Below are 13,225 nucleotides of genomic sequence, written 5' to 3'. Positions count from 1 at the left end.
ACGCGACCTTTCAGGATTTGGTTTTCTTTGCTGGTTTGCAACCACCACACAACCAACACAGATCAACATTTCAGCTCTTTTTAATAGAAGCTACCAGTAACAATGGAAATAATTTTTGCTTTTAGTGTCTTCCAACTTTACGGTAAAATTTGTTCTGCCTTGCCCTCTTCGTATTTTTTTTTGTGCTTTTCTCACCACTTAGGTTGAATTTTGATGAGATTCTTTTCATTTGTGGCATTTTTGGTCTTGGTGTGTTTAGGCTGAATTTGAATTATTTTCGTTATTCTAATGCTGACTGTGTATTCTCCACGTAAACCACAGAAATAAACGTTTTTCAATGATTTTTCTGTCGACGTGGGAAGTGGAAGACTAAGCAAACAACAAATCACAATACCTTGAAGCGCTTCTAATTTTTTTTTATGACCGCATGGAATAGAAAGTTTAAAAGTTTTATCGTAACACTATTTAAATTTCAGAATTTGACCCATCGTCATGTTACAAATATTTTGAAATCGCACGAAAGCATCTGAAAGAGCTCAGCTTCTTAATAGATTGAGAACGGCACCGAAAGTGACTCAAAGTCCGTTGGGTTGAGAGATTTATAATTAGCTCAGCCGTGTTTCTCGATGCGCTGTAGAGTGGAGGTCATCGTTATCAGCAATCCCATATTGTCTAGTGGTTAGGATATCCGGCTCTCACCCGGAAGGCCCGGGTTCGATTCCCGGTATGGGAAGTTTTTTTATATTTTAATGAAATCAAAACAAAAACATTAAACTAAACTGCGAACTGTTACTTAGTTCAGTCTCCTATCAAAGTAGCTAGGAATCAATTTAAGTATACCCGAGAGCAGGACAAAAGCGACCCACGCAATTGAATCCATTCTAGTAGGGGATGGGTAAACACTCTGCAACAATAGTCCGACAATTTCAGCTGCTTTCATCCAATTAAAAACGAGTGATCTCCCGACTGCAATAAACAGGCCAACCCCGCGTGAACGGTAACAACAATACACGAATATACTTATAATTACCTCCCTGCTCTGCTGCGGCTGCTGCTACTGCAGCAACAGTAGCAAGAAGAGTGTCACTTGTGATTCTTGTTCACACACCGTACAGGTGCCGCCAGGATAAGTACGAATCTGGGACGTTGACCGAATGAGGAGTCCACTTCCGAGAGCCGCAGACCGCGAATAACAAAGGCATCGTGGTGGTGACGACGACGGCGGTGGCGGAAATGGCGGAGCGGCGTTGAGTGCAAATGAGCAACAAATGGGTCTGTTGTTGCAATGTTTGCCCTGAGTGTTTTCTCTGTGTACACAAGACAGAAAAGGCTGTACATATTTTTCTCTAGCCTAGTGGGTATGAGCACTGGCGACGGTTGTTTGCTGCGCTGCTATTGTTGTTTTTAATGTTGCCATTGCAGTTGATTTTGACGGTGAAGAAGATTATGGTTTGGCGATGATGATGATAATGATTACGACGATGATGTTGGTTTCCCATTATTGCTCGTGATTTATAAAATTTAGTGCTGGTTGGAGTCTGGAATGGTGGCAGCCACTGTCAACTGCTGTATCATTTTCCGATGATTTATGCGTGTACGTGCTCGTGCAAAAATCCCTAATTGTTTAATCAATAAATAAATGATTATGATAATTAACTACGTCAGCATCGAATTTCAACGGCCTAATACGATCTCTCTGAAATATTCGCAGGTTTGTCGAAACACATTTAAGTAGCAAACTATCGTTTAACAATGAATCAGTATTTTAGCCCCAAAAAAAAAGATAATTCAACGCTTAAAGTATTCATAATACCCACAATTAAATGGCTGCATAAAGGGTAATTTGTCGTCACGGATTCAGGGGAAAAGAGAAAGAGCATTCCATTGATAAAGAATTCAGCATCACAACCGTATGCCATTACCGACAGAAACCATCTGAGTTTATCCCTAAAGTGGTTTTACGTGCCCTTATTCATTCCTTCATTCATGAGAATAAATATCAACAAAAATTTCGCGCTGCAATTTATCATATTAATTTTTCGTGCAATTTATGTGGCTGCATTTAATACGTAATGATTAAAATTAAAATCATTTTCAATTCTGATGGCGCGTGAGTTTAATTTACGGTAGAGTAAGCATAAACTTAACTTGGTTAATTTTTTTTTTTAAATGAATTTTGCAAGGAGCATGCAACAACAAAATAACATCAATTTGGCAGCGGTGGGATTCGAACCCACGCCCCCGAAGAGACTGGTGCCTTAAACCAGCGCCTTAGACCGCTCGGCCACGCTACCGCGATGTTTTCTAAATACACAAGTTTCAACGGATCATTGCTTATTCGGCAGCCGAAGAGGAAAGTTAATTTTCTTGTGCGCTCCGCAGTTCGCTTAAATTAATTTACCGTTTTTTCTAGCGCTCGCTGGTGAAGAACAGTGTGTGGTAGTGGTGAAGTGCTTGCTTTTGGCGCGTGTGCTGGAAGGTGCGGCGCTTGTTTTTTGGTTTGCTTCTTCTCCCAGAAGAACAGGGCGATTCGATCGAAGCTCCGGCGAGGTAAAGGAGGCGGTGACGCCGTTTCTCAGACGGTACAACATCGCAACTGTGCTGGAAGGTGTCGTGCTAGTTTTTGGCGCGTACGCTAACAGAGGAAAAAATCGGCGGCGCCCCGTTTTGCAGTCGATGCAACTCGAACCGCTAGTGCTGATTACAACTACATACAAAGATAAGTGACACTTTTTATTTATTCTCTCTCCCACTTGTGTATATACATAACTGATCCATCTTTCATTCTTTTTATACATACATATATTCACTTTTTTTTACCTTGTTAGCATTAGTATATTACATATTCTTATATTTGATACATTGCGCAGCCGTTGAATGGCGGTTGGGGGTCTGGCTACCCCACCGGACCTTTCATCCTCCTCAGAGGCTGAAGAGTCCGGCATGGACTTTGCCGAGATTCCCATAGATGACAACAACGCTTTCTTTGACGTAGTAAAGAAGCGTAAAAGGCCACGTAAAACTGCCCCGATTGTCCCATCCACTGATGATGTGCCAATACGGGTCAAAAAGTACCAGGTGAACCAACCCGGTCTTCGTTGGGTCGTGTTTTTCCGACCCAAAAATAAACCTCTCAGAGTTATGCAGATATGCAAAACTCTGAAGAAAGATTACACCAGCTTGACTGAGATTTTTAAAGTCAAAACGGACAAGCTGAAGGCAACCTTTTCTGATCCTCGACAAGCAAATGCTGTCGTCCAGGATCCAAATTTCAACATCGAGTACCGCGTTTATATACCGGCACGCGTTGTTGAAATAGAAGGGGTTATTACCGAGGCTGACCTCACTGAACAAGATGTCATGAAAGGTGTTGGATGTTTTAAAAATCCATCCATTCCTGAAATAAAGATCCTTGAATGCAGGAGAATGTATTCCAAGGATAATACGGGCAAATATTCCCCAAATGACTCGTTTAGAGTCACTTTTGAGGGAAAAGTACTCCCGGATTTTGTCGAGCTCCACAAGCTTCGACTACCCGTAAGACTTTTTTTTCCGAAAGTCATGACGTGTACGAACTGTTTGCAATTAGGGCACACGAAAACCCACTGCAATAAGAAATCTAAGTGCTCCAAGTGTGGTGAAATCTCCGAGATTAACCACACTTGTAGCGAACGGGACGTAAAATGCTGTCTATGTGGAGGTGAACCACATAGAACAAAAGCGTGCCCAACATATAAATCACGCTCAGAAGCGTTGAAAAAAGCGACCAAGCAACGCTGTAAGCAGTCATTTGCACAGATGCTGAAGACTGCCTCACAGCAACAGGAAAATCCATACTCCAGCTTGGAAAATGACGAATCCAATGATGATGAAGAGACATATCAACCGCTTCCGTCAAGCGGAGCTGTGCGAAAACGGCCCAACGCGTCCTCTCCTAAACTTCCTAGAAAGGAGCAGAAAAAGAAGCTTACAGACACTCCAAGAGGAACCCCCCCTAAGCAAAACAACGCAAAATCGTCGCCTCCAGGATTCAAACTTAATGCTGAGGCTAACAATTTCGATAAAGAGTTTCCCAAATTACCAGGAAAACAATCTGCTTCCGCCAAAACACAGTCATCGGAATCTGAAATACCGACCACTGATGGACGTATCTCATTCAAAATGATCGTTGAATGGATATTTACCACTTTTGGTCTATCTGATTCCCTCAAGAGTATGATTTCGGCTTGGCTTCCAGCAATTTGCATGTTGGGTAAGCAACTAAGCACCAAATGGCCCCTCCTCGCGTTCGTATCCTTCGATGTCTAATTCAGACAGCCGAAGTGACGAATCGACAACAAGGATCATACAATGGAACTGTAGAAGTTTGATCCCCAAATTAGATAAATTTAAACTCCTACTTCACGATAGCAAATGCGATATTTTCGCGCTATCTGAAACATGGTTGTCAACTGATACGACACTAGCCGTTCAAGACTTCAATATAATCCGTTTAGACCGAGGAAACTCTTATGGCGGAGTGCTCCTTGGTATCAAAAAATGCTACCCATTCTTCCGTATTCCTCTCCCAGCAATTGATGCAATAGAAATTGTTGCTTGCCATATAACAATTGCTGGGGAGGGCCTCACTGTCGCATCAGTCTACATTCCGCCTAGAGCGGTTATTAACCGGTTGCAGCTGTCGCAAATAACGGAACTTCTTCCGACTCCACGCCTTATCCTGGGAGATTTCAATTCTCACGGTACGGCGTGGGGCGCATCCAGGGATGATAGCCGGGCTGTTCTTATTGAAAGCTTTCTCGATGACTTCGATATGACCTTATTGAACATACCTGGGTTAGCTACGAGAATCGCAAGGCCTCCAATACGAGAGAGCACATTAGACTTGTCGATGTGTTCCTCCTCAATGGCTTTGGACTGCAAATGGGAGATTATTCATGATCCCCACGGTAGCGACCATGTGCCAATCAGTATTTCGATTATGAGCAGGCTCCATTCTGCATCCACAGTCGAAGTAGAGTATGATCTTACCCGGAATATTGATTGGGAAAAATTCTCGTACACAATATCCCAGGGTCTCGAAACAACGGATGAGCTTTCTCCATCCGACGAATACAACTTCCTTGCAACATTAGTGCTAGATATCGCGTTGCAATCTCAGAAGAGACCTGCCCCTGAGAACAAGCTGAAAATTCGTCCCAACAAGCAATGGTGGGACAAAGAATGCACCGAGATGAAAAAAGCTCTAAAAGCATCATACATAGCATTCAGGGATGGTGGTTCAATTGAGCTTTATGATCAGTTTAGGGAGCTGGAAATAGAACAGTCTAAGCTGCACAAACTGAAAAAAAGATCATACTGGCAAAGTTTCATAAGCACGTTACCCAGAGATGCTTCTATGAGCTATCTCTGGAATACAGCTCGAAAAATGCGCAATAGGTCCGACAGTAATGAGGCAAATGAATACTCTGAACGTTGGATCTATGATTTCGCAAAAAAGGTATGCCCAGACGCTGTCCCATCACAGCAAAAATTCAGCGATACAACGGCTTTTGAAGAACCAGAATTTACCATGTTGGAGTTTTCAATTGCCCTCGCGTCTTGCAAGAACAAGGCTCCAGGACCGGACAGGATCAAATTTAATTTGATGAAAAACCTGCCGGACTCGGCCAAGATACGATTTCTTAAACTGTTTAATAAGCTTATCAGGAACAATATGATCCCGAAAGCTTGGAGACAGGTTAAGATTATCGCAATCAAAAAGCCAGATAAACCTGCCGCAGATCACCGCTCGTATAGGCCGATTGCGATGCTCTCATGCATACGCAAATTGCTTGAAAAAATGATCCTTCGTAGACTTGACAACTGGGCAGAGTCAACTAACCAACTATCGGAGACCCAGTTCGGCTTTCGTAGGGGCAAGGGCCCTAACGATTGCCTGGCATTGCTAGCCACAGAAGCGGAAATGGCTCTTGGTAGCAAACAACAAATGACCTCGGTTTTCCTGGATATCACAGGCGCATTTGATTCAGTTTCAATCGAAATTCTCTCCGAGAAACTGCATCAAAGAGGATTCTCCCCTATATTGACAAATTTTTTGATCAACCTGCTGTCTGAAAAGCATTTACTTTTCAACCACGGTTCTTCAACAATAACACGAACAAGCTACATGGGTCTCCCCCAAGGCTCTTGTCTGAGTCCGCTGTTGTACAACTTCTACATCAGTGACATCGACACATGCTTGACGGACGGCTGCACGATGCGCCAGTTAGCTGACGACTGTGTAGTTTCAGTCTCGGCGTCTCTAGCCGCAGACATGAAGAACAGCCTGCAAAACACGCTCGACAATCTGACCGTTTGGGCCAGTTGTCTTGGAATCGAGTTCTCGCTTGAAAAAACGGAGATGGTAGTCTTTTCAAAAAAGCGACCACCACCTCGTTTTGAGCTAGTTCTGTCCGGAAGACCCATCACTCAGTCACCTAGCTTCAAATATCTCGGAGTATGGTATGACTCTAAGTGCACATGGGAAAAACATGTCAATTACCTGAAGCAAAGATGCCAACCAAGGATCAATTTCCTTCGAATGGTAACAGGAACATCATGGGGAGCCCATCCAGAGGATTTGATACGACTCTATCAAACCACGAATCTGCCCGTAATAGAAAACGGCAGCATATGCTTCAGAGGTGTCGCAGCTTCACACATGCTGAAACTCGAGAGGATACAATACCGTTGTTTGCGTATCGCTCTAGGCTGCATGCAGTCGACACATACCATGTCCCTAGAGGTCATAGCTGGAATACTACCACTCAAAGAGAGGCTGTTTGAGTTGGCTTTTCGTTTCCTCATTAGATCGGAAATAGCAAATCCAATGCTTATTGCGAACTATGAGAAATGTTTGGAAGTTGTTCAGAAACCCTGTATGTCAGTATACCAGCGGTTCATGTCCATGGAGATAAACCCTTCGGTTGTTGCTCCATCCCATGAGATTTCAACATCGCTCAACAATTCTTCTGTTGTATTTGATTTGACGATGAAACAAGGAATCCATGGAATTCCCGATCACCTCAAACCAACAGTTGTGCCATCAATATTTTCGGCAAAATTTGGCCACCTCCCAAAACAGAATTCCTTTTTCACGGACGGATCTGTGATGGATGGACAATCCGGATATGGCGTTTTCAACACAGATCATCGCATATCTCGCAAACTGGCACAGCCCTGCTCCATATACGTAGCTGAATTAGCTGCCATACACAATTCGCTGCGAATTATCGAGCTCAAGACACCAGACAATTACTTCATCTTCTCGGACAGCCTCAGTTCTATCGAAGCTCTCCGATCGATTAAACCGGTCAAGCACCCGTCCTATTTCCTTCCGGAAATTAGACGGATATTAGAAGTGCTGGTTGATCGGTCTTTCATTATCTGCTTTGTGTGGGTCCCCTCTCATTGCTCAATCCCAGGCAATGAAGAAGCTGATTTATTAGCAAAAAGGGGTGCCATAGAAGGAGATATATTTGATAGACCGATCACCTATACCGAGTATTTTCATCTGCCCCGACAACTGGCTCTGGAAAACTGGCAGGAAAAGTGGGATAAAGACTACCTTGGGCAATGGATGCACTCGATCTCGCCCAAAGTGTCTACAAAAGCTTGGTTCAAAGGGTTAGATTTAACTCGTGATTTCATTCGAGTTATTTCGCGCCTAATGTCCAATCACTATGTTGCAAACGCACACCTCTATCGAATAAACTTAGTCGATAGTAATCTGTGCGAATGTGGAGGGTACGAAGATATTGACCACATAGTCTTCGTATGCCCTAAGTACCACAGAGCAAGGGCCAAGCTTCTAGATTCTCTCCGGAAACAGAAAGTGACGTTTACAATGCAAGTGAGGGATGTGCTTGCTAGCCGCAACCCCGCGCTTGTAATATCCATTTACGACTTTTTAAGAGATATCAAGCATCGAATTTGATTATCTCTATGCTTTCTCTCCTAATTTCTCCCAACACAACAATCTTAAAAAGTTTCACACTAATTCTGTTTTTTTTTTTCTTTCTTTCGTTCATCTTTTTTATAGAAACATGAATCATCGCTTCTTTTTGAGAGACATGATCCACCGAACTTAGATATAAGTTTTGATTTCAAAGAGATAAGGAACCATCACCCTCAACGAATAGTAGTAAGGATTAGTATTTAGTTATAAAGAGAAAAACTTTGATGTTAATGTTAGTCGTAGGCTTAAATGACATGTATTTTTAAATTGTATTTTTGAAAGAGAAAAGATGAGAGGGTTTTTATGCCTGTTTGAGGAGGAGCAGAAGGGATACAGGCTCAACTCAAGCTGGCTTTTCCCTACTCCAAAAGATATTCGGCCCCGTTATGCTTCGCGGTTGGGCCTAAATAAATATTAGAGTTTAAAAAAAAAAAAAAGTTTCAACGGAACTAAGAGCCTTCTGAGAAAACTAAAACTTTAAAGCAAGCATCCTGTTCACGCCAAAGATATTTCAAGTCCTATCAGAGATGCTTTCGAGATAAATCCTGTGAGGAAACTATTCATTCGAGCGTACTCTATGCTACCTTTCCCCTCAAATCAATGGGAACTCCTTTGATTATACTCATCATCCAGGAATTAGGTTGCTTAGCTGAGCGGCTTCAGAAGTAAATCCCTGAAGCAGACAATATCCCATTTAAAATTTTGTTTACTAGCAAGAGATAAAACATGCAGCACCCGACGGTTCCAGTACGAGTTGAAACCCATTAGGGTGACCTCCATTCGAACAAAACTACGAGCTTATCGATGAAGGGATTTCTGTGAGAGGCACCCTAATACACCCACTCCGAGAGCAAGTTGAAGATGGTGCTTCTCTCTCTCTCTCGCTAGTTGCACGGTAGTTTATGCAAATGGAACGAACCTGATGCATGCCATAATTGAATTGCCGTAATTGATATTCGTTTCGTAAAGTAATGTGGTCCGAGGGGTTCGGGGCAGGTTGCATCGACAAGAACGTAAATTGATGCTGCTGGTTTGGTGCACGAGCAGCAGTACATGGAATATTTAAAGACTGGTAAAATTATTAATGCAAACCATGTACCGCCGCACAGTCAGACCATGAGATGATGTAAACAGCATAGAAAGTTGGTGTTATGGTTGTATTTTTTTCCTATCAGTTTAAAATTATTCTGTTGTGAATTCAAATGTTTTTCTCGAAACATTTCGACAAACAAGTCCGTGATAGTATAGTGGTAAGTATCCCCGCCTGTCACGCGGGAGACCGGGGTTCGATTCCCCGTCACGGAGGGTTTTAATATTTTGTAGCAAGATTCAATGTCAAGTACAATAGATAATGGGGACTACTTAGTACACAACGTTATCAATTTTTACACGTCCATTAGGACACTTATTAATAGCAAATGTAGCGCAAATAAACAGACTTATTTTCAATGTCATTTCAAGCCGTTGTTGAGAGAATCTGGATATCAAATTAGTGAAGACAAACAACGTACTTCGACTCATATAATGACACCGTAAAGGGCTATTCCCACTGCTTCCGTTCCGGGACCGGGCCGGGCCCGGGCTCGTCCGGGACTTTTCGTGCATTCACACTGCGCCATGCTTGAACCGTGCCTGCGCTGCGCTCTGGCTGAGAAATGTTGATGTGTGTATGTGAAAGAACGTCTTTCTCTTTTTTTCATACCGCAGCTCACTCCGCGCGAAATATGTCACTACAACATACACGCATCCACCCGAGTGCCTTCCGTGCACTCTCCGGCCAACACAAAGTATCGTCGGCAACGATAGTTTTTCTCTCGCACTGCGGCAGCACGACGGCAAATCAACGCTGCCCCGGTCTGGGCACGGCGCGTCGGTGTGAATGCGTTCATAAGAACGCATGCAATCAATCTCAAACGAGCCCGGACGACACGCGGAACAGCCACGGCGCGGTCCCGGAACGGAAGCAGTGGGAATAGCCCTTAAACAAACAACCAGCACCGTTGTCATTGCAGCAAAAGATTGGAAGACATATAATCTTAATCCCTTCTCCGAGTAGTAAAAGACATCACGACCAACTATGAAATTCACGACCAACCAGTAAGCTAAGCGCAAACGTGTGAAGAACACATTGTGATAACGTACATACGACGCTATTAATACCGGCAAACAAAATCCGATACTAAAGATTTGTTCCGTTTGTGTGACAATAATTGCACCTACAATAAAACACAAAAGCAGAGTAACGTTACGCACGTAGCCGGGCTGAGATTTGAGACTGCCCACCAGTCAGGGTTAAATCCACATAACCAAAAGCCGGCAGACGTAATTCGAACACTTTTACTACCGTCGCCGAGAAAACCACAACCGTTTCGAACCCTTGCTGCTCTAAGAGGCGTCATAAATCACCTACGCTGCTTTGTAACTTAAGACTGACCGAGCGACACACGCGAAACGATCTTGATGGAAAGTTTCCCAAACACAAACACACACACAAACTGAATTAGTACCTACCAAACAAAGGCGAAAGAAACTTGAGACCTCCACACGAGAGGCGGGCAAGAAAATCAACAGCAACCGGATCTCTCACCTTCCGATATACGAGTGTGGAGAGCGATTGATCGCGCGAGTGCTTACCGCACTTGCTAACATGGTGGGTTTATACACATTTGAAAGTAAAATAAAGTAAAGTGTATAATAATGATTACATTGGTCGATAAAACGCATAAAAGCGCATCCCAAAAGCTCGAAAAAAAAAACACAAAATACATATTAGAAAAATAGAAAACTACAAATTTTAGAAACATATTCAAAATTAAAATTAACTAGAATTTAAGTAGGTATAACAAAATTGACATAGGAATATCTGATTCTTATAGACGTGGAAGCTATTTAACCGATCGGCAAATAAAGCACATATTTCAATCAATTTTCCAAAAAAAACTTGAAATGATCAAGATGATGAACAGAGCCAAAGCCAAAAGCCAATTTCAAATTCAAGGTGGAAACTTTTATTTCCTGGAGCAGGTTAAAATGGCCGAATACTACATGCTTTTTTTCGAAACCAGAATGACACCCAAAAACCGAAAACCAAACCCCATACAACATTTAGAATTCTAAGATGGCGACCCCCGACTCCTGCAAAATACCTGAAAATGATCGAATATCACCTTAAATGGATATTTCCATAACTATTTGAATTTGAATCCTAAGTGAGCGACTTCCGGTTTCTGGAAAATAGCCCAAAATTTCCGATTTAAAACCTCCCAATTTATAATTTTTGAAGTAGAATACTTCTTTCAGGAAGTTCGGCTACATAGGGATGTGAAATGAAAATCTAAAACCGAAAAAAGTGAAGAATATGTCCAATTTCAAATGTTAATAAATCGGTTAGTATTCGATGGATTTCCTTCGTTCGTACAGCAATAGATTGGAAAATCTTCTAAGATTCTTTCCAAAAGAAGATAATTGTAATTTTATTATTCACACTATTGTACTATTTAAAATAGTCAAGCCTTGTCAAAACGAAAAATTCGACCTCTGATTGGTCGTTATATGATTGCTTCCCAAGCACGGTCGACAGAATCATATACCTTGCAATTTAAAACATGCTATCTGGCCTATATAAGAGCCTTTTTCAGTCGAAGCCGCTCATAATAGTTCTAGACAGCGACAACAGCAGTCGTCCTCCCTTAGCAGCAGCACTAACAGTGCAGTAGATACCAGCGATGGCGGAAAGTGACCACAGCTGTGGCGTAGCAATGGATAGCGCACTAGTTGAAGCGGATTCCAGCAACGATAGCAGCTGGGCCAGCTGATGCAGGGACAGCGGATACCAAGGGCAGCGTATAGCGGCCACAACTGTGGCATGGCTATGGATAGCGCACTAGTTGCAGCGGATCTCAGCATCGATAGCGGCTGATGCAGTGAGGCACTTTAGTGAAATGCAGTCTCTGTGCGATAGTGGGCACTAGTAAATGCATTCAATGAAAAGTTGACTCATTTTGACAACACGTGAGCCGTCTAGTTTTGAGTGTTAAATCAGCTTTTCACTGTTTATTTTATCACCAGGAATACTTTATTCGCACTGTCAGTGATAACGCAAAGATGTGATCGGCTTCTTATTCGATACTGAAATGAACAACAAATTGTCCTTTTCAGGATGAAATAGAAACTTGATTGAAGAGGTAATATTTTCTGATGAGGTAATTCACATTTTAAAATTTGTAAAAGTTATAAATTTTACTTTATCTCCGTGTCTCAGAACGTACTGAATTATCTTTTCGTTCAGTCATGAACACGACAGCCGAAACTTTCATTATCTGCATAAAAATCAATTTTTCGCAAAATCAAAATTTAAAAACAGGCTCCAATCATGACAAGCAACTCACTATATTATTGAAAATGGTCAATCCTTGTTGAAGCGCAAAATTCGATTGATCCGATTGGTTGTTAACATGATTGCTTCCCAAGCACAGTCGACAGAAACATAGATCTTGTAATTTGAAACGTGCTCTTTGTCAGTATAAGAGTAAGGATGGGAAATATCGACCGATATGGCTATCGATATTTATCGATGATTTATTTCTCCTATCGATAACTATCGATAGGTTTTTCATACCTATATAAGAGCCTGTTTCAGTCGATGCCGCTCATAATAGTTCTAGACAGCGACAACAGCAGTCTTCCTCCCTTAGCAGCAGCACTAGCAGTGCAGTAGATACCAGCGATGGCGGAAAGCGGCGATTGATCTGATTAGTCAACGTTTATTTACTAGAAAAAAGACTGACACGCAAGCAGCCGGGTTACCTTTCTTGTAAAAGTATTCTACTTCAACCTTGCAGTCGTGGCTTTGCACACAACCTTCCTGTTATTTTTAATCAGAATAATGCCCAGAGAAAGTTACTCTTCATGTCATTTTGAAATTGAAGATGACGGCTTCCGACTTCTGGAAAACCGCCAAAAATAGCAACACCTCGGGATGATGCACAGAAACCAAAAATTTACTCCAGACATCATTTTGAATTCTAAGTTGATAACTTTCGGTATATGAAAATAGATAATGAAATAGAAAATGACCAAACACAAAAAAAATCAACTGCACTGAAAATATTTTTTCGTTATTCTCTGCACGCACATTTCGTAAACATGAAATTCGTATATTGTACAGCACTTTTGCTGGATGTATAGAACATTCGTACTGCAAGTTATCGAATAGAATTGCAACTT

At 42.1% G+C, this 13,225-nt stretch overlaps 3 non-coding genes across 3 annotated transcripts; 2 read left to right on the top strand and 1 right to left on the bottom strand.

Annotated features, from left to right (window-relative positions):
* The first annotated feature begins 661 nt into the window (after positions 1–661).
* Trnae-cuc (transfer RNA glutamic acid (anticodon CUC)) lies at positions 662–733 on the top strand. The gene has a single exon. It is a non-coding gene; the product is annotated as a tRNA-Glu (tRNA).
* A 1,479-nt stretch (positions 734–2,212) lies between these two features.
* Positions 2,213–2,294, bottom strand: Trnal-aag (transfer RNA leucine (anticodon AAG)). The gene has a single exon. It is a non-coding gene; the product is annotated as a tRNA-Leu (tRNA).
* Positions 2,295–9,232: 6,938 nt separating this feature from the next.
* Positions 9,233–9,304, top strand: Trnad-guc (transfer RNA aspartic acid (anticodon GUC)). Its single transcript has one exon. It is a non-coding gene; the product is annotated as a tRNA-Asp (tRNA).
* Positions 9,305–13,225: the final 3,921 nt, after the last annotated feature.

Source organism: Wyeomyia smithii, chromosome 3 (assembly GCF_029784165.1).
Source record: "Wyeomyia smithii strain HCP4-BCI-WySm-NY-G18 chromosome 3, ASM2978416v1, whole genome shotgun sequence".
In the NCBI taxonomy this organism is placed as follows: domain Eukaryota; kingdom Metazoa; phylum Arthropoda; class Insecta; order Diptera; family Culicidae; genus Wyeomyia; species Wyeomyia smithii.
The sequence above is the reverse complement of the archived record's forward strand: the minus strand, read 5'-3'. Positions and strand labels throughout refer to the sequence as shown.